At 34.2% G+C, this 20,725-nt stretch overlaps 3 long non-coding RNA genes across 3 annotated transcripts; 1 reads left to right on the forward strand and 2 right to left on the reverse strand.

Moving 5' to 3' along the window:
* Window positions 1-3,302: 3,302 nt before the first annotated feature.
* On the reverse strand, window positions 3,303-11,021 carry LOC145799099 (uncharacterized). Its single transcript, XR_014341104.1, has 3 exons — window positions 10,850-11,021; window positions 10,698-10,766; window positions 3,303-3,582 (listed from the first exon to the last, which is right to left on the reverse strand). It is a non-coding gene; the product is annotated as an uncharacterized LOC145799099 (long non-coding RNA).
* LOC145799098 (uncharacterized) lies at window positions 5,674-7,097 on the forward strand. The gene is made up of 3 exons (XR_014341103.1): window positions 5,674-6,091; window positions 6,266-6,371; window positions 6,602-7,097. It is a non-coding gene; the product is annotated as an uncharacterized LOC145799098 (long non-coding RNA).
* A 4,613-nt stretch (window positions 11,022-15,634) lies between the features above and the next one.
* LOC145799100 (uncharacterized) lies at window positions 15,635-16,923 on the reverse strand. Its single transcript, XR_014341106.1, has 2 exons — window positions 16,828-16,923; window positions 15,635-16,212 (listed from the first exon to the last, which is right to left on the reverse strand). It is a non-coding gene; the product is annotated as an uncharacterized LOC145799100 (long non-coding RNA).
* Window positions 16,924-20,725: the final 3,802 nt, after the last annotated feature.

Below are 20,725 nucleotides of genomic sequence, written 5' to 3' on the forward strand. Positions count from 1 at the left end.
ATTCCACGTAAGCACATAATCACATAAGCACCTACGAATTTCATTCCCGGATAATGATAGTCCCGATGCGTTACTATAGTTCCGGTTGGAAGCAGCAGTGATCAAGTGCCTTTCCAACAAGACTACTAGAAACTCAAGGGTCCAATCATCATCCCAGAAACTACATTCCATACCCACATAATCACATAAACATGTTATCACATAAGCATATAACGTTACACTAAGTCTCTATCAAACGAGACGAACCCATTGTGATACTAATCACTTCCCACGTACCCAAAGTATTCAAACCCGGTACGCTCTGATACCAAGTTGTCACGCCCTCAAAAATATACCCATTATATATATATATATATATCATTGACATGCATTATTTAAAGAAAACACTTTAATAATTCATTATAATATCCATCAGAGTCTTACTAAACAAAAGCATTACATGTAACATCAAAGTAAATGCCCTACCGGCTTACATCTTTCCAAGCCAACCCTTGGACACAAAGTATGAGTTCTAACTCAAATATAAATAAAGCCCTAGGCTTGAGTGTTTACATGTACTAGCAATGAAAAACAAATAACTAAAAATAGTCTTCAAAATTCAAGTCCTTCCAAGCTAAGTCCTTGGAGGTAGCTTACCACCTGAACCTGAAAATGATGTTCCCATAAAGGGTGAGCCACAGCCCAGTAGAAATATACTAAACCGCATATAAGCAATGAATAAAGCAATAGCATTCAACAGATGGTTAACCAAGATAATCAATTACTTCATTTTACAGTCTCATGACACTATTGTCTAAGACACGTTTTACTTTCCAATTTTATCAACATGGCTCAGAACCTGACCAAACTTACAACAGTGAATTACATATATCATATTCACATCCTTCCAATATCAACAAACAAATGAGACTCAAGCTCAAATCAAAACACTTCATATTTCCAGATTGATACACATTTTAGTGCTGTATCAATAAAACACTTCTATATAAATAAGCACACATAAAAGTGATGCTAATGGAGTCCATCCCCTATCTCCTCCCAAACAAAATCCGGTTTAGAGGTCCATCCCCTATCTTTCCCTAAACCATGGAGTACATCCCCTATCTCCTCCCACACAAAACAATGTATGCAAATGCAATGCTCAATCAATACACGTATTTTCTGTATCAATGCAATAGTCAAAATTAATGACTTAACCAATGTGATTAGTTTCAGTTATTCCTAATCCACATGCAATGTCTACAACAATCACGACTATCCTCCACCGATAGCCAAAAACAGTTATTTCTAAACTGAAAATAACTATGTCAACAATTCAATAGACAAATGATTCAAATTATCCAACTACACCATTTAATCAATGAATTCCCCAATTCCATGAATTTAACCATCTTTTCCCAATTCCATGAATTAATTATACAAATTAATTTAATAATACAACTAGGGTTTTTCCCAAAATTTACCAAAGTATCCCCAACATATCAAAATACCAAAACTTAGAACAAAGCCTATAGAATGGAGTACGAAATCCCTACCTCGAAGAAAACAACCCAAATGGTGAAGACAGAGATGAGTGCCCAAATACCAATGTGCTCCAAATCGCCAAATGTTCAGATTAAATGAAAGCCCTCGACTCCCTCTATATTTTTAATAAAGCAACTAGGGTAGAAACACCCTCTAAATAGATCAAATCTAAGAAAGAAGGTGAGTAGGGAGAGAGAGAAGTCGGACCTAGGGTTTGGAATCAAAAGAAGATGAAAAAGACTGATCAAAACCCGCTGCTGTGTATATAAACTGGACAGGCTCGCTTGAGCGAAGACTTGGTCGCTCGAGCGACCACACACAGAGAAGCTACGCTCGAGCCAAGGAAGCCTTGCTCGAGCCAACAACCCAAAACTCGCTCGAGCGAAAGAAAACTCGATCGAGCGAAGAACTCAAACCCTCAGGTCAGTAGCCAGACACACGCTCGAGCGAAGGAACTAGCGCTCGAGCGAAGAACGAACTAACACGCTCGAGCGAAGAAAAGCTCGCTCGAGCCAAGAATGCACAGCTACAGGTCCAAATCAGACACAACCTCTCGCTCGAGCTACCAAACCCCGGCTCGAGCGAAGAACCAAAAATAACATCTCGCTCGAGCGACAAACTCCTCGCTCGAGCGAAGATCCAAAATTCTGGACAGCAACACTTGGTTTCTAAACCCAACCAACCTGAAACAAACCTGCCCAACACATCCTATAAGTCCAAATGAGAAAATAAGGGAGAACAACAACAATTATACAATGACAGAATCTACGGAACCCAAGTCCGGATACAATAATCAAATGGGAGAAGACCGGGGTCACTATAATATAGTTTTGTGTTACTACACTACAAGAAATGTCACTTTTGGCTACCAAAATATTGGTCGCCAAAAGTCCAATTTTTGGTCGCTGAAACAATTTAGCGACGAAAATATATTGTCGTCAAGCTCGTCGCCTTTACTCTATCGGCGATAGTATTAGCGACTAAACTTTGTTTGGTCGTCGAAAGTGACTGCATTTTGCTACTAAATTTAGTTTAGTCGGCAAATGTTATGTTTCTGCCACTAAAACCTTTAGTCGCCGAATGAGGCTTTTTGGCTACTAAGCTGGTTTGGTCAGGAAAAGTGTCACTTTTAACTACTAAATAATTGGTCACCGAAAGTACTCATTTGGCTACGAAACATTATTTAGTCAGCAAAAGGTGCATTCGGTGACTAACGTGTTAGTCACTAAAAGTGCTACCATAAAATGAGAATGACTATTATAGACCAAACATTTTGGTCACCAATAGAATACATATTTTTAGCGACTAAGTAATTTTTGTCGTTGTTACTTTTGCCCACTAAAAGTTTCGTAGCCAAAAGCCTCTTAACATTCACTTCTTCACTTTTTGCCAACAAACATTTTAGTCGCCAAATGATACCATTTTTTTTCCGTGACTAAAAAATTTAGTGGCCAATAGTTTCTTTCTCTCATTCTCAATTGTTTTAGCTACTAATTATTTGGTCGCGAAAACATTTTGGGTTATGTTTTTGCTACTAAATTATTAGTAGCCAAAACTTTTGATTACCTATTTGGCTACCAAAACATTTGGTGGCCAAATAATTTTTTGTTTTGGTTTTTTTTTTTTAAAAAAAAAAAAAATTTGTAAACAACCTGTCTTCATTATTAGTACAACCTGTACCTTGTATAAACAATATAATCCATCAACACTAAAATATATTATCAACCATTAAAGCATTCAACAGGGTGCACACATTTTAGTTCCAAGCATCCAAAAAATTAATCTTCAACATCCAATTCTATATATAATACAAATTCCATACACTCCAAGTCTAATCCAACGTCAATAATTTAAATCCATACATAATACAGGAATAAAAACAGTGGTTCGGGGGCTGTTTTGCATTTTCGCCTCCCGAACCAACTCTTCCATCTGTAGCCATCTTGTTGGCGTCTGAACCTTCAACTACCCTATTACCTTCTCCAGTATGATCATTGTACTGCTGTTTTCTCCATCGCTCTTGGTCCATTGATTGGCCTTGCAACTGATGATCTCCATCTGCTTCAGAGTGGATACAAAAAATAAAAACGTAGGTACTCATGACTAATAAAGCTAAAAACACCTTTTTTTTTCTTTTGTTCTAGAAATAGAAAAAATATACGAAAAAGTACCACATTTATTATATCACGGTATTCACTACAAAAAGGTTGAACACAAAGTTCACAGTTTCTTAGTGCAATGACCATACCCAGAATGTTTGCTTCACTATTTAAAACATTAAAATGACAACCACTTGTCTCAAATTTAAAGAAGAAATTCAAATTTTTTTTTTATATAAAATTTTACAAGGCCATAAACAAGTTACATTCTAAAAATCCATTATAAACAACCTATAGAACTCTAGGTATCTATAGAACTCGATTTTTCGAACTTACTTCACCAACCTATAGAACTGTAGGTATCTAGATGCAATTTGTTTTCTACGACCATTAGAATTTGACATCATAAAGAAGCTTCACAATGTAGCATTTTCTACATGAAGAATATGTAAGCTACAATTCACACTACTATATTCTGTTGTTCAACCGGATTATCACTTGGTGGTAACAATGAAAATGTGAAAAATGATGTCAATAAAGTAACACTACTAAAAAAAGGGCATATATCAACGTTTGTTTTGTGGCGTTTATGGAAACGCCATTATAGATTCATTACACACCGCGTTTTGAAAACGTTGTCTTTGATCTCCGTTAAACGATGTCGTGTTGGGCCAATTTATTAACACCATCCTGGACTCTGTCTCTCACTTTCTCTGCCTCTTCCACAATCCCGATTTGAAGCTCAAACACACTCTCTCTCTTCCAAAACCCTCGATTTGAAGCTCAAACACACAGACTCTCTCTTTTGCTCGCTCGATCGATTGCAGATTTTGCATTGTATGTTCTTTATCAATGTTGATCGAAGCTCAACAACTCTCGATTTGAAGCTCAAACACACAGAACTCAACCGCAGCAGTTTGCTCTAGCTGTTCTTCATCGATCTCGAGGCTAATCGAGTGAGGACGGGCACTAGATGGTCTAGACTCTGATCTCTTTGTCTATTACTGTAAGCACTACAGATCTCATGTCCTCATCACTGGTTCGCTTCTCTCTCTCTCTCTTCGTCTAATTCATCTCAATTCACCCTCACTTGCTTCTCTATTTGAATATATCTATGTTATCTACTTACCTATATATACACACATTTATATGCACTAACTTCATTTCCACACACACACAAAAACTAAACAATATTGGATTATCATCTTTGATTTTGTTATTTAGAGTGTTTGTGTTTGCGGTTTTTTTTTTTTAAAAATTATTTTGGTTTTTAACTTGTTGAGACTGCTAGTGTCTGTGTTTGTGTTCTTCATCAAAATCGATTTGTTTTTCATCAAATCGCAGATCCAAAATCCAAAATCCAAAATCGATCTGTTTTAGCGATCTCTCTTGCTTTTATCTCATGTACATTTTTCATTCTCTACTTTCTCATTGTCAAATCTGCTGATTAACTCTGTAATTTTTTCATTCTTTAGTTTAAAAAAAAGAAAAAACACGTTTATATAATTTGTGATGATCATGCTTTTTTATAATGTGATACCAATAGTGAGACAATGGTCTATTGGTAGGGCCCATAGGGATGTTTTCATTTGGATGATCTTGTTGGGCTTGTGTCTTATATTTCTCTGGGATTCATATAGTTATGGGTGTTTTACATGCATTTTAATTAGGTTGTCACTACAGGAAAAATGGCGTACCATAATAATGAAGAATACTTTGTACTAGTATAAAGGAATGTGTCGGTTGGGCATGTTATTGTGGTTTTATTCAACCGTTGCATTGCTAGCTTTTGGAATCATTTACAACTTCATTTGCAACAGTGTTGGATGTGCTTTGACTTCCCTTGAACGAGTTCGTCATAACCTGTGTGATTATGTTTATTTCCATTTTTTATGTTAAAGGAACTGACCTCTAGAACAAAGTTATAAATTTGTATTAGTTTTTCGTGTTTGTTTATCTGAGAAACGGTAGTTCATGGTTGGTGATGTCTGTAGGCTCTCCTGTTCCCCTGTATTAGTTTACCTTTTTTTTTTTTTTGCAAGAGTTTTTATACCATTGCTATGCTCTTTATCCCAGTTGTCTATTTATTTTCTCAGTGTATCTGTGAACTGACATACTTTCTAGTTTGAGTTTAAATCCAGTTCAAAAACTTTGCTTCTTGAATGACTGACTAGTCATTGGAAATGAATTAATTAATCATCAGTAGAGTTATATATGTGATCAGAAAGAACATAGCATGTTTAGCCATATGATATACTAAAATCAAACCAGCAATGTAACAACCCACTGACAGACGATAGAATCTGTGCGCATTTTCAGTTTTTTGTCATATATTCTTTTTGTATATATATATTTTTTTATATCCAGTATTTGGATGTTCAGGTGAAAAGCTTGAACCATTGAGTTGGGATTTGAGGATTCAAATAGCTGTAGATGTAGCAAGGGCATTGGAATACCTTCATGATGGGGTAAGCCATAATCTTTGACACAGATTTATTCCTTTTTTCCTGGCCTTTTTAGAGTATATGGATGTTATTAAAAAAAAATGGAAAAAGAAAAGAAGATGAAGCTATAGTTAGTTGTCATGTATAATTGCTTGGGCTCTTATGCAATTGGGTGCATATTATACTTGGTTAAAGCAGGTAGCTGATTTTGGGCTTTGATAAAGGCCATTGAGGCAGTTCCAGATTTGAAGACCTATTTGGCTGCAAGGTTTTCGCTCAAGGCAGGCATGAATTAACCCCTAAGGTAAGGTTGCACAAGCATCCCGCAAAGGCACTTCTAAGTACGTTATCAATCACAAGAACCTTAGAGAAGTATATTAAAAATTTGGAGGGTGCCAAGGAATTCTTTTAGTTGCCTTGTATCCCTTTTCTTTTATAATAGTTTCTTATTGCTCATAAAAAAGGAAAGTTAGGAGTAAATCTACAGTCTATGACATTGAATTTTGATATGAATTTCTTCGTTACATATTACAGGTTACTTAAGAGGTTGGATTTTCCATAAATGAAATTTAGCTTGTATTTTATGGGCTATGAGGTAAAGTGTTCTGCATTACTTTTGCAATATTTTTTTTTTCTTTCTATTTCTATCTTCTAAAACCATGAGATTCTAATTTTTTTTATCTGTTTCTGCCATACGTTCATTGATGTTCTGTTTAAACCTTGTTGCAAGGAGGAGACAGTTGATTGGTGCTCTGCCCTCTACAAAGAGGGATGAACACTTGGATGGAGTGGAAGACAATTGTGTAATTGATCCACAACATTAGGGATATTGTTGATAACTTGGGATATTAGCTCTTTCTAGGATGGTACACCTTTTGTCTTTTTAACTAGTACACGTACATGGGCTCCTCCTTTTGGTGATTTGTAGTGAATTCACTTAAAAACAAGTATCTTGACATCACTCTCTCTTTCTCTCTCTCTCTCTCCCTCTCTCTCTCTCTCTCAAGACCTAACACCAGCTCCCAGCAATGCAGTTGATCGTACTGTTTGGACATTCAGTCAGAAGGCTACAATTGAGCTCACACAATATATTTTATTTTGATATCACCTTTTTTTTTTCTTTTTTTTTTGAGAACGTGGGTTTTGAGAGTTTTGGGACCCACTTTGTTTGGTAATCTTGATCCTATATCTTCAAGCTTTGTATTGTAAGCTTCACTTGCTTGTTGCATCTGTTGACAAGTGTTTGATTTTTTAAAACTTTCATGAAACAATGCTAATATGAAATTGCTGAATAATCAGTTTAGACAATTGCTGGCTTGCATAGAAATGAAGATTGGTCTATTCATTAGGAGAACATTGATGGTGGTGTTATTTTGTCTGTGGGTGCCCATGAAAGTCATGGCTAGGACTGGAAATGCTGGTGTTTCTTCCTCAGAGCCGAATGTAGTAAATATTGGAGCTCTGTACACCTTCAATTCTGTTATTGGACGATCAGCAAAGCCAGCAATTGAAGCTGCGATTGATGATGTCAATTCCGATTCAACTGTTCTTGTTGGGATGAACACACGCAAAGAGAAGCTCATTCATATATTTAGTTTTGGTATCTTTGTTCTTTCTTGTCTTTTTCTTCCAGTTCATTGTTTCTCTCTGATTTCATTAGCCCTAACAGTGTTTTTTTGGATATATTCCATGTCTAATTTAGTCAATGATTGTTGATTGTTTCAGGCATCTGAGCTCAGCGAGAAGTTTTGTGACGCCCTCAAAAATAAACCCATAATAACCATAACATTAACATGCATTTATAAAAGAAAACGAATCATTTGAGTTATTCATCAGAGTATTCTTATTGAAAGACATCACATGTAACATCCTGCAACATCAAAATAAATGCCCTAAGGGCTTACATCTTTCCAAGCTAACACTTGGACACAAAAAGGATGAGTACTAACTCATTTACAAGTTAAGCCCTAGGCTTGAATGTTTACATGAAATCTCAAAAATAACAAAATAAAACATATAACTAAAGACAAGTCTTCAAAATCCCAAACATCAAATCCTTCCAGGCTAAGTCCGTGGAGGTAGCTTATCACCTGAACCTGAAAATGATGTTCCCATAAAGGGTGAGCCACAGCCCAGTAGAGAAATACTAAACCAAATATAAGCATTGAATAAAGCTATAGCATTCAATAGATGGTTAACCAAGATAATCAATTTTATCATTAAACAGTCTCATGACACTAATGTCTAAGACGCATTTCACTTTCCATTATTATCAACATGGCTCAGAACCTGGCCAAACTTACAACAGTGAATTATATATATCATATTCACATTACTTCCAATATCAACAAAACAAATGAGACTCATGCTCATATCAAAACACTTCATACTTCCCATTTGATACACATTTTAGTGCTGTATCAATAATCATGTAAAAACACTTCAATTTAATAAGCACACATAAAAATGGTGCTAATGGAGTCCATCCCCTATCTCCTCCCAAACAAAAATCCGGTTTAGAGGTCCATCCCCTATCTTCCCCTAAACCGTGGAGTACATCCCCTATCTCCTCCCAAACAATATGCATATACAATGCTCAATCAATACATGTATTTTCTGTATTAATGCAATAGTCAAAATTAATGACTTAACCAATGTGATTAGTTTCAGTTATTCCTAATCCACATGCAATGTCTACAACAAACACGACTATCCTCCACCGATAGCCCAAAACAGTTATTTCTAGACTGGAAATAAATATATCAACAATTCAATAGGCGAGTGATTTTAATTATCCAACTACACCATTTAATCAATGAATTCCTCAATTTCATGCATTTAACCAATTTCCCCAATTTCCTTAAATTAATTATACAAATTAATTTATTAAAACAACTAGGGTTTTTCCCAAAATTACCAAAGTACTCCCAACATATCAAAATACCAAAACTTAGGACAAAACTTATAGGATGGAGTAGGAAATCCCTACCTCGAAGAAAATTAACCCGTATGGAGAAGATGAAGATGAAGACCAAAGACCAACGTGCTCCAAATCCCAAGTTTCTCAGATTAAAACAAAGCCCTCAACTCGCTCTAACTTTTTAATAAATGATCTAAGGTAGAAACTCGCTCTAAGTAGATCAATTGGAAGAGAGAAGGTGTGTAGAGGGAGAGAGAGAGATAAAAACACTCCAGGGGTGGTTTTTAAAAGTTATGAAGGAAAAGTAGGTCAAAAAGTGATCCAAAAAGTGAAATCACGGACTGATATAATCGACTCTACGCTCGAGCGTAGAAAGCCCCGCTCGAGCGTAAGACACAGAATCATGCTCGAGCGTGAAGAAAGCCGCTCGAGCGTCGATTGCACCCTTCCAGAAGTTTTGCAGGCGCTGACACCCGCTCGAGCGTCAAACTCCCCGCTCGAGCGTAGGAGCAAAAACAAGGGATCACGCTCGAGCGTAAAAGCTACCGCTCGAGCGGAAGAACTGCAGAGTAAAATACTGGGAGATGGAAAATCACGCTCGAGCGTCAAAATTACCGCTCGAGCGAAGAAGCAACAACGAAGGGACCGCTCGAGCGTTAAAACTTCCGCTCGAGCGTAAAGGCCAAAATCTGGGCATCACCTATTGGCATCTAAAATCAACCAACCTGTAACAGACCCGCCCAACCCAACCTATACTTCAAATACAAAGAGATTAAAGGACAACAACAACCAATAAGTAATGACAGGATCCACGGAACCTAAGTCCGGATACAATAATTTAAAGAGAAAAGACCGGGGTCGCTATAAGTTTGACGCCAACAAACACGTGGATTGAAGAGTATATTTTGTGTGGATTGAAGAGTACATATATTTTGTGAAGTAAAAATCTTTTGAAATGTGTAATTAATTTGGTTCATAGATGAGTTGAATACTTTTATGTACTTTTCCCTAACTTTGTATAATGTTTTATGATGGGTTGATTACAATATATTGGATGTATAAAAATTCTGATTAGCTTGATGCATGGTGATATGTGAATTTGAGCCATTTGTGTTCGTAGTTCAATTTTCAAGCCACCTTCTATAGTTAAATTCTTTGGCTTATGTTATATTTCACAGGAAAAAAAGAAAAAGAAAAAAAGGTGGCGTTTTCCAAAAACGCCACTAAATGACGTCATCATGACGTCGCACGTTAGTTTGTGACGGAAATGGAAGCGGATGTTAAAGATTTAGCGGCATTTTCAAAAATGCCGTCTTATATTTGAGCGACGTTTTTCAAACGTCATAAAGCTATTGCGGCGGCCGTATTAGCGGCGAAAATTTTAAACGTTGCTTTAACTTTTTACGACATTTTTCAGGCTTTTAGCGACATTTTTAAAACGCCGCTAAAACTCAAATTTCCTGTAGTGTAACCAATTAACAATTCAGCAAAGAGAGAGCCAGATAACAAACATGAAGCTAGCATCCACACAAAGGCACAAGAACAAGATGCATAGATACTAGAGTAGATACAGTCGTTTTTGTTCCTCAATTTTCAAGCATTAATATATTGTAATCAGAATTTCTTGGATGTTTATGATCATGCAAGAAAAGATTAACCAGGAGGAATGTAGGCCATGCAAGTAAATTCAGAGAGAGGGCCATTTTTTACCTCTTTGAGATTGACCCATTCCCATGTTTCATCTGCTGTACTAATATCATAAACCAAAGCATGCCGGCCCTGGCAATTTTGAAAAAAGCAAGTTAAATTACATGCCCATCAATTACAGAAAAATCTTTCAACAAACAAACAACCAGACATACCTCAACAGGATTGTAGTCAGTTATAACCGCCTCATAGAAGTTATTGTCTTCAGGCCACCTTGTCCAAACTTTCCTTCCAACTTATGGATCAAAGTTTGCTGATTTTGGCTTCACACACAAATTATTCAATTTTTGTCTTTGACCACATTTTGCATCTCTCCAAGAAATTTCTCTGAAAAATAAAAATCTCTCCAACAGACATCTCCAACATCAAAAACTATATATATGAAATAAAAATCCCACAGCTGCAAAAAAGAAATAATAATAAAATAAATAAATAAAGGAAGGCAAAAGAGAAAAAGATGCATATATCTTTTCTTCTCTGGACGAGGGGAAGGGGAGCTTTTGTCCAGTCCTAAAACAATAGCTGAATACCTGTCCAATAATCTTTGATGGTCTAAAGTTGCTTCATCAACAAAAGGTATTTCTCCCAATAGTTCTAGGGACATGCTGCACAAATACAGCAACATAATAGTGAGTTTATTTATAACAAGTCATCAACAAACCATAGCAGATAGAAGCACATATGAAAAATATGTGGAAAATGTCTAAATCAACCTGATAGCATTAGATATTGTTGTATTTCTTTATGTAGAATGGAGCTGTTTACTGTTTTTGTGTTGGTACCTCAAATATGGAACTGGTTAGGCTAAACTCTGGTGGTCTGTCTGCACATTCTACTGGAGTGTTATGTGATCTGCTGTGTAAATCTATCCAGGTGCCGTGTCTGTTTGCTGTTAATGTCTATAAATTCTAGTTTGTGTTGTGCTTGCTTTAGTTTAGCTGCTATGAATAGCTGCCCAGGTGCTGTGTGGGAGTGTGTCTTTGCCTTGCTGTTGTTGATTCTGCCTTGCTGCTGCTAGCTCTGTTTTGCTGCCGAGTGTTTTAATGGTTATGGAAATTGTGATGTCAAGTACACGTAAAACTCTATAGTGCAACTCATAACCTAATAATGGGGCTTTTAGTTATTATTTAACATAATAGTCTATGACTGCTATCCTGACTTGTAGAAACACTAAACTTAAAATATTTGAAGTCTCCAATGTATTTTTTCCACCATGAGATCTATATATAGCTAAAACTTGAAATATGCTTCATATCAAGCACTATAATACACTATCTACATAAAGAGATTGGCTAGAGAGAGAGAGAATGAAAACCTTAAAATTGGGAGCAGTTCTTCTTATATTGATCACATTTCTTGTAACATATTTCTTCTTCAACTCTTTGATCTTGCTTCCATGTTCTCAACTCAAAGTTCTGTAGCTGCTATCAGAAGGTGGGCTGAAGACCAACATGGATCCAATTTGCTTGTGCCTAAGCTATAATGGTTTAATCTAGTCTATAACTATCCAAAGATAGAGGCAATTAGGAAAATATAACAGTAATGTATAGAAATAGTAGATACTAAGAAAATTTGGCAATTGGAGTACGTTGATTCAGATCACATGGTCAGAATGTGATGAGGTAGTTTTATATGTAATAGTAATTTAGAAATAGTAGATACTAAGAAAATTAGGCAATCGGAACAAAGAAGTGAACACTTGCTTTCAAAATTATATATACATATTGGAACCAACAATGTAAAGACATGGATTCGGGTACAGTGTTCAAGTGTCAAATCTTCACGAATTTAAATCTTATGACATTGACATATGTATCTAAATATTAAATATAGTTACAAGGATGCGTCGTAGACACACACACACACACACACACACACACACACACATATATATATATATATATATTACATATTATATAATATTATAAATTATGTAGAAATGTATATGAAATTAGATAGGATCTAGGAGAAAAATATGAAATTTCTATCTTTTATCTATAAAAATATTCTATTACTAAGAACTGTGAATTCTTATTCAAATATAATAAAAAAAATTACATAATCGAAGGGTTCAAATTAAATATGGTGTTGGACACACATTCACACTCATACCCTTGTCTTATGACGTTGAGATATGTATCTAACTATTAAATATAGTTACAAGGATGCGTCATAGACACACACATATATATATGTATATATATATATATTACATATTATGTAATATTATAAATTATGTAGACATGTATATGACATTAGATAGAATCTAGGAGAAAAATATGAAATTCCTATCTTTTATCTATAAAAGTATTCTATTACTAAGAACTGTGAGTTTTTATTCAAATATAATAAAAAAAATTACATAATCGAAGTGTTCAAATTAAATACGGTGTCGGACACACATTCACACTCACACCCTTATCATATTTGGTGGATCCGAGTATTTTAAATATTCTCACAAGGGAGTGGGAGACAAAAATTTCATATGCCATGGGTACACCAACCGACCTAGCGTACTAAACTTTCCAAGAAAGAGGGTCCACAATTCAGGGGGAGAGATAAAGTTTTAGAGTGTACTCAGCTCTCTCACAAGGGGTATTCATTACTGTAATGAAAATAAAGGGAAAAGAAAAGAAAATTACAGGCAGCACAACTATATCTAATAAATAGACTTACATTTCTCTATGAAGTAAGAAATTAGGTAGAGCAAAGCAAATCATGGATTGCTAGACACATGCCAAACCAATATACTCCAAACATGGTATGAGAACTATGAAAATAGACTAACACTAACTAAGGAGAATTATGCAAATCATAGGAATTGAGGAAGCAGAGTAGATAAGTAGACAAACTATAAAATCAATAGACAATCAATAGACAATTTCCATCAATTAACTCAACCATCTGCATTAGCGGTCAGGCCATAACCCATAAATGGTACTTGAAATTGCAATCAAAATAGCAATATCAAAAATTGAGAGCAGTGGATCAGCGGCGCACAAAAAGGATGAAAGCACTATCAAAGAAATAGGACAATGGTAATAGTGAGAATTTGAGAATTTAAGAAATGACCTCCTCAAGTATTAAGTTGAAACAAAAATAAGAAAGTTCAGTGTATTTTCAACTTCCAGATTTTTAGGAAGCACAATGGTAGCTCATATAAGTGCAAGCGTTAGTGATTAGGCATGTTTATTGATGCTATTCATCTGCACATACAATGCAAACAAGATTTGAAAGGGTCTGATTCAGGAAGAGAAAACAATAAGCCAATATAACCAAAGTTAGTTGTCTTGGAATTATTACACTCCGGTGAACCACAGACCAAATTCTTATTACATGAGTTGGGGAACTTTCTGAAATTCAGTTCAACAAATATCCATGATTTCCCATCACCCAGTTCAGTAAAATGGATCAAAAGTGATCGAAACGTATACATATACATAAGAAGCCCAAATTCACTCACAAAACCCCAAAGCCCAAAACTAAAACCCAAAAACCCCTCACAATAATAGAAAATAGCAATTGTAACTATACGTCAAACCATCCAATTCCACCTCCCAAACATATATATAACCATAGAAAGACAGAGAAACCTTTTTTATGTTTTCCAGAAATAATGGCTACTTCCTATTATAGTCTGGTTACTACGTACTTTTGTACAGTCATTTTTCAACTAGAAATTAACAATGTTGAACAAGTGAATTTTCATCATTATTGCTATTACAGCAAGTAAGCTAGCACATTTATTTATTTATTTGGGTTAAAGCATTGAGCTTGAGGTTATTGTTCAATCCCTATAACCCACCAAAAAGGACACGGTCTACCAAGAAGCACTTTGCAGTCCCAGAAATATATATCACAAGCATGGTATAAATAATTTAACAATATTAGCAAAAGAGGGCAAGCTGCAGATAGAATCCTACCTAGGCCTCCTGTCCCAGATGCCTCAACATTTATAAAAGCTCCAATTGTGTCACGCCATTTATGTGATGTCATGAAGCCATATGAACCCTGAAATGTTGGAGACCATTAACAAGTTCAATGATTATTAGCTGGAGAACACAACACTAGACTCCTATTAGCTTAAAATAGGCAATTGTGCAAAATAATACATTACCATTTACAACATTTGCCATTTGCAGTCTATCATACATTTTAAAACAACAGTGGCTTATCCAATAGTGGCTTATGATTCAGTGGCTTATCCAATATTTTAAAACAACAGTGGCTTATGATTCACCTCAGAATTTGGAGCCAGTAACACACTTGACTAGGAACAACATTAAAATAGACAAAATTAAAAATGTGAGTGTGTATTTGTATTACTTGCCTTTAACCCTGCATCAGGTGAAAAGATGCATTTTGATGTGATAGCTTGCCCCTGATCTAATAGCCATCCCACCCCACAGCAAGTTTGACCATCTTCTCTTTCCTTCAGTGAACTCCACAATTGCTTTGGAAGCAATACCAGATTTTGGTCGTCTCTCACTGGCTTTTGCACACTGTCATCTAACAGTTCTTGCAGCACATTCTGAAATAATTGAAATTTGAAAACAATTAACGAATCAGGCTGTGGAGTTATGTTTATATGCATCAAATTCATAAGCATCAATTGCATGGATGAAAATTTGTATTTGAACATGAGAATTTTAGGCTATACAAGATACAACTCAAATCCTAGTGAAGAAACAATAATTAAGAAGTTATAAAAACAACATTTAAAAGACAAAATGGATCCTACAAGACAACATGGATCCCATCCACCAACAAAATCCATATTCTATCTTCCAAAGTGAACTGGATACGTCAATAACATGCATCCCAATAACATGCTTTCAAAATCCAAAAGTGCCTACATTTTAAAATTTTCAATTTTGTTTGCATACCATTTTCCATTAGGGAAAAAAAAAATGAAAAGAGCAGAGGTAAAGAATAAAATATGAATCCAAAAGACACCCCACTGTATCCCAGAAAACATGCTTTTATAATCCAAAAGTGCCTAAGTTTAACATTTTCAAAACATCATAACAGGGCAAGTGGATGAACTATCCAAACGGCCATGTTGCAAGCTCCTTAGGCAAGTGGATACATTACAGTATAATCTTGAATTCCTTAGGCAAATGCTTCTTTTAAACAATACACTCTTGAAAGAAAAAAGAAAAAAAAGATGCACCTATTCATACAACACAAAATAAATTTTTTTTTTTTTGGGTGCTGATTTTCCTAACCTCCTTTTTCTAATTGCAGAATCTCTAAGCACCAACTTCTGGATTAAAATGCAAATACTCCTTTAGTATTTTAAGAATTGCCTAATACAAAACAAGAACTGGGGAGATTACCTAGACAATGCAGATTCTGCTTTAAGATGCTTCATCACTGTCGATTATGTAGTTTCTCAAGCATTAGCCGACTCATCATGCTTGTCAGTTCTGGTTACACGATTTATTGCTCCAGAGTATGCACTCCCAGGAACCTTGATCAAAAGCTCTTCATCTGTGTTCTCCAGACAACCTTCGTCCTGAAATTAATAGCACAAATCCAACTGTAGTTAACACAAGCCCAACATTTGCTTTCTGGAAGAACGTAGTATCTTTAGATTAGAATCAGTTTGGTCTGTTTTTTGAATATTTTTTAGGTCATTCATGATGGCTTTAAGTTGTTTCTTGGCCTTCGCCCTAAATTCAATGAAGTGTAGGAGTTTAGGCCATTCAATAGGAGTTTCCATGATATCTAGTCCCCCAGAAATTATAATCAAAGGTATACTTATGAAATAGCAAATAAGTATACATAATTAAACAACTTAAATAGAAAGATAATTAAATTGATGATAACAAATCTCCCTGCTGATGAAATTAGTTTCAATTTCCTAGCATAGTTAACTGAAAACAAATACACATGTTCAGTACCAACTAAATTAAATCTAGCCATTATGTGGATGATGGGTAAAATGATGATGGATGATGGGTAAAATGATGCAACTAAGAAGATTTTGTTTAACAAAAAAATTGAAGGTTACATATCCTAGCAGTATATATTATTATACATAGAGTCAAACACAACCTAAAAATATTAAATGTTAGATAATTTCAAATAGTAATTGATAGCAATTGCAAACTCCAATTTTCAATTATACCTTGCACCAGGACTCGATGACGCATGTAAACACAATATGGGATTGTGAACTTCCTGAATGCATGCTTGTTGCTCCGACCTTCCTACTTGAAAGCCCCTGAGCCAGAAATAAAAGTTAACAAGCATAAAAGAAAATCCATGAAGTATCAACAAGTAGCAATCTGTAGCACTAATTCAATAAACAACAAGAAACATGCTCATGCAAAAAGAACAAAACTTGAATGCCTTGTTATTTGCTACCTTAATTAATACAAGATCTCCGATTTGTTCATTGTATATTTGAGACAGCAAAAGATAAAAATCAACAGATTCATCAGTTGCCACTTCCAGGAAATTTTACAGATTCATCAGAAGAAGAAATCAAAAAACAAAAAATAAAAATCAACTTATAGAATACTACTTTCTCGAAGGACATGGATGTGTCAGATGTCTGTTGAATAAACAAAAAGTGAGTACCACACACTTTTTAAATTATAAAGAGGGAAAATTTTCAGGGGAAGAAAGGGGGAAGCACTTAATAAAAGGATGTGGTTGATCATGGAAGAATCTAGAGCCAATTTTGCAAGCATATAAAAATAAAAATTTCAATTGGGTTAAACTCTATTATAACTGCATTAAGAATGTTCAAATCCCCCACGAAACAATGTAATTTCTTCTTGGAAAGCATTAAAAATTTTCTATTGTTTTTATTATGTTATTAAAAATTTCTGTAAGACGGCATCAAGATAAGCATGCCTAGAAGTGCATTAATTATGGAAACATTATCAGTTGAAATTAATATGTGGCAAAGCTTAGAACCATAGATAAGAAACAATGCTTTTGGGAGATTGAATGCAGGACGTACTAGGGAAAAATTAGATAAGCTAGCTGAGATGCTACTATCATGTGATACAGAGTCTAATGTGTGCTCTAGTAACATGTTTGCTATGAAACTTTTGCAAGCATAAGGAGGCTAAAAAATCAGGGAAGAAAAATTAGTAGTGGCAAAACCAGCAAAGTAGATATTGTCTAATTTCTGAAATTAATATCAAGAAGGGAGGAAAAAAAATAGATCCAAAAGGGCTTCAAAATAGTGAAACACCAATGATCCAAAAGGGCTTCTAAATAGTTCATGGCATCCTTAAATGAATAGCACAAAAAAAAAAAGAAAAAAAGTAAAAATAAATAATAAATAAATAAATTCATCTGCAGTTGCTTATATGAAAGACCAATTTCATCAAGAAAATAAAAATTGTAGATTTCAAGTTGTTTCAATTTTACAGCCAAACAAGTTTAATATAAAATTTTAACCCAATTCCTATATATATATATATATATATATGTAGAGAGAGAGAGAGACAGAGAGAGAGAGAAGCATACGCGAGATGGAGCATCAATGGAGCAGAGTTCATCTCAGCAATGAAGCCTATGGATCTCGTGGCGGTAGCGGTGGATCTATGAAGATTGGCGGAGGAGGAGGCGGCGTGAAAAGAGCGGCGGTACTCATGATGACGATGGCGATAGCGGAGGAGGAGAAGGAGGAGGTGCTCCAGTTTCCGGCGAAGGCGAGGAAGAGCGACAGTGAGAGAGGGAGGGGAGAGGAGCAACGCTGAAAATAGAGAGAGAGAGAGAGAGAGAGAGAGAGAGAGAGAGGGAGAGGTGCTGTTTATTTTAGGGTTTGGTTTGGTACAAAATATATATATATATATATATAGGTCATCTTTGGCAACTAAAATATGATTTGGTCGCCAAAGATTAAAAATTAATTTTTTTATTTTCATTCGGCTACCAAACGATTTAGTAGCCAAAAGTGGGTCTACAGCGACTAAAAGGAATTTTGTCGCTGACAATATATGTTTGGCGACCAAAATTGGTCGCCAAAGATTAAAAATTAAAATTTTAATTTTCATACCAAACAATTTAGTAGCTAAATGTACCTCTACAGCTACTAAAATTTCTTTTAGTCGCCAATTGTGATATGTTTAGCTACTAAAAAATATTTTTAGTCGCCAATTGTAATATTTTTTGCTACTAAATTTTTTTTAGTCGCCAATAATCAACATTCCCCTACTAAAAAAAATTAGTAGCTAAAAAGTTGACTTTTGCCGACTAATATTATTTTTGGTAGCCAATTCCGTAACTTTTGGCGACTAAATTGTTTTTAGTAGCCAAAAATGGTTGGCAAAAATGTATTTTCTTGTAGTGCCATAATTGGAATGTAATATTATTTGAATATAATTATTTTTTGTGTTATTTAGAAGTAATTTTTAATTTGGAAATGGAACCCTATACCTACAAAAGTCAATTTTAAAATAAAAATTAATTTTAAATTAATTCATTAATAATGACTTTATAAATTTCCTTTAATTATATTTCTTCCAAAGACTAATAGGAAAAGATTTTTAAAATTGTGTTTTAAATTTTGGAAAGATTATCATGGAAAGATTTAGTCGTAGGCTTCCTTTTCAAATTAAGAATTATTTACAATTAAAAAAAAAGAATTATTTTCAAATAATATTACATTGAAATTATGGCATTACATTTCAAGGGAAAAAAATAGAATAACAATTATCATATCTAAAGTGACACTTTAGAGATTTTAAAATGTAAACTTAAATTTATATAAATCTAATTGTGGACAATCATTGCAAGACATGGAACATTTAATGGTGTAATTTTTATTTTTAAAAAGTATCTTAAAAAGTAAAAAGTAAAAAACATTCTTCTCTTAGTTTTTAATTTGTTTAAAATAATTTTGCCTTATAAAATATATGTTACACCAAATACTCTAACACAAATTATTAAATATGTATAATTGAATAAATCACGCCGAATATGAACAATATTCAACACATGCAAAACTAAATTATTTTTAAAAAATGTTTCCTAAATATAAAAAAAATTACTTTGGCTTATTAATTTTGTATAATTTGGCTATACGTAAACTTTAATCATGATTGATTTTCAAAATCTCTTAGAGTACTTTTTGCCTCTCATGTATAACTTGCTGCTAATAGATAAATTTAAGGCATTTAAAAGTATCTATGAACGTGGTTGGAAACTCAAAAAAAAAAAAAAAAAAAAAAAAAGGTGCATGTTACAAGAAGAACAATTAAAATGCTTATTGTTAAAAAAAAAAATATAGACATTTTTTTCACCCTTAAATCTGAACACGAAGCTATCTTCTGTACATATTTAATCATCACAAATCCTCCATCATATTTCTCTAAAAAAAAAAAAAAGTAGAAACAACGCAAAACATTACTAATAGAAAATGCTCTATTAATAGAGTACTTTTTTAATAGAGTACTTTAGCAAATAGAAAATGTTCTAGTAGACAACATACCTTACTAATTAAAATTTATCAAATGATAAATGATTTTAGAACCGATCTACATTTTAGATTTGTCGATGCCGCCCTCCCCCTGGACCCTACAACTATCACCTCCTCTTTGACTATACCACACTTAGCAATGAATTTTGAAGAAAAAATTGGAACATAATCAATTAGAAAATAATAAATATTGGCTAACATTTAATATCTCTGGTAAAAGAGTTTAAAAGTATTGCGATAATCTATTGGATGAAATAATATTTTACACGATAAGCAAGTTTTATGTGAAGAAATTGTTCGTCATTGTGTAATAGCTAGGGTTTGTATAGAGAGGGTAGATTGGAGAAAAGAAGAAAGAATAATGAATTTTAATCTCTCATTTTGAATTTTTTTAAGAGAGAATAGACAAATCATGAAATATTTACTTTTAACTTTCCTTTTAACAAACATAAATCATTAAGTAATTACTATTTTTATAATTATTACATTAATGTGTTAGCCAATACAATTTTTTTAAATTTATTTTTTAATTCAAAAATTCAGTTTGAAACTCTCAAAAAATTTCTCAAGAAAAGTCGTTTTACTA

The sequence above is a fragment of the Camellia sinensis genome, chromosome 9 (genome assembly GCF_055761805.1).
Source record: "Camellia sinensis isolate YWXY chromosome 9, ASM5576180v1, whole genome shotgun sequence".
Classification (NCBI taxonomy): Eukaryota; Viridiplantae; Streptophyta; class Magnoliopsida; order Ericales; family Theaceae; genus Camellia; species Camellia sinensis.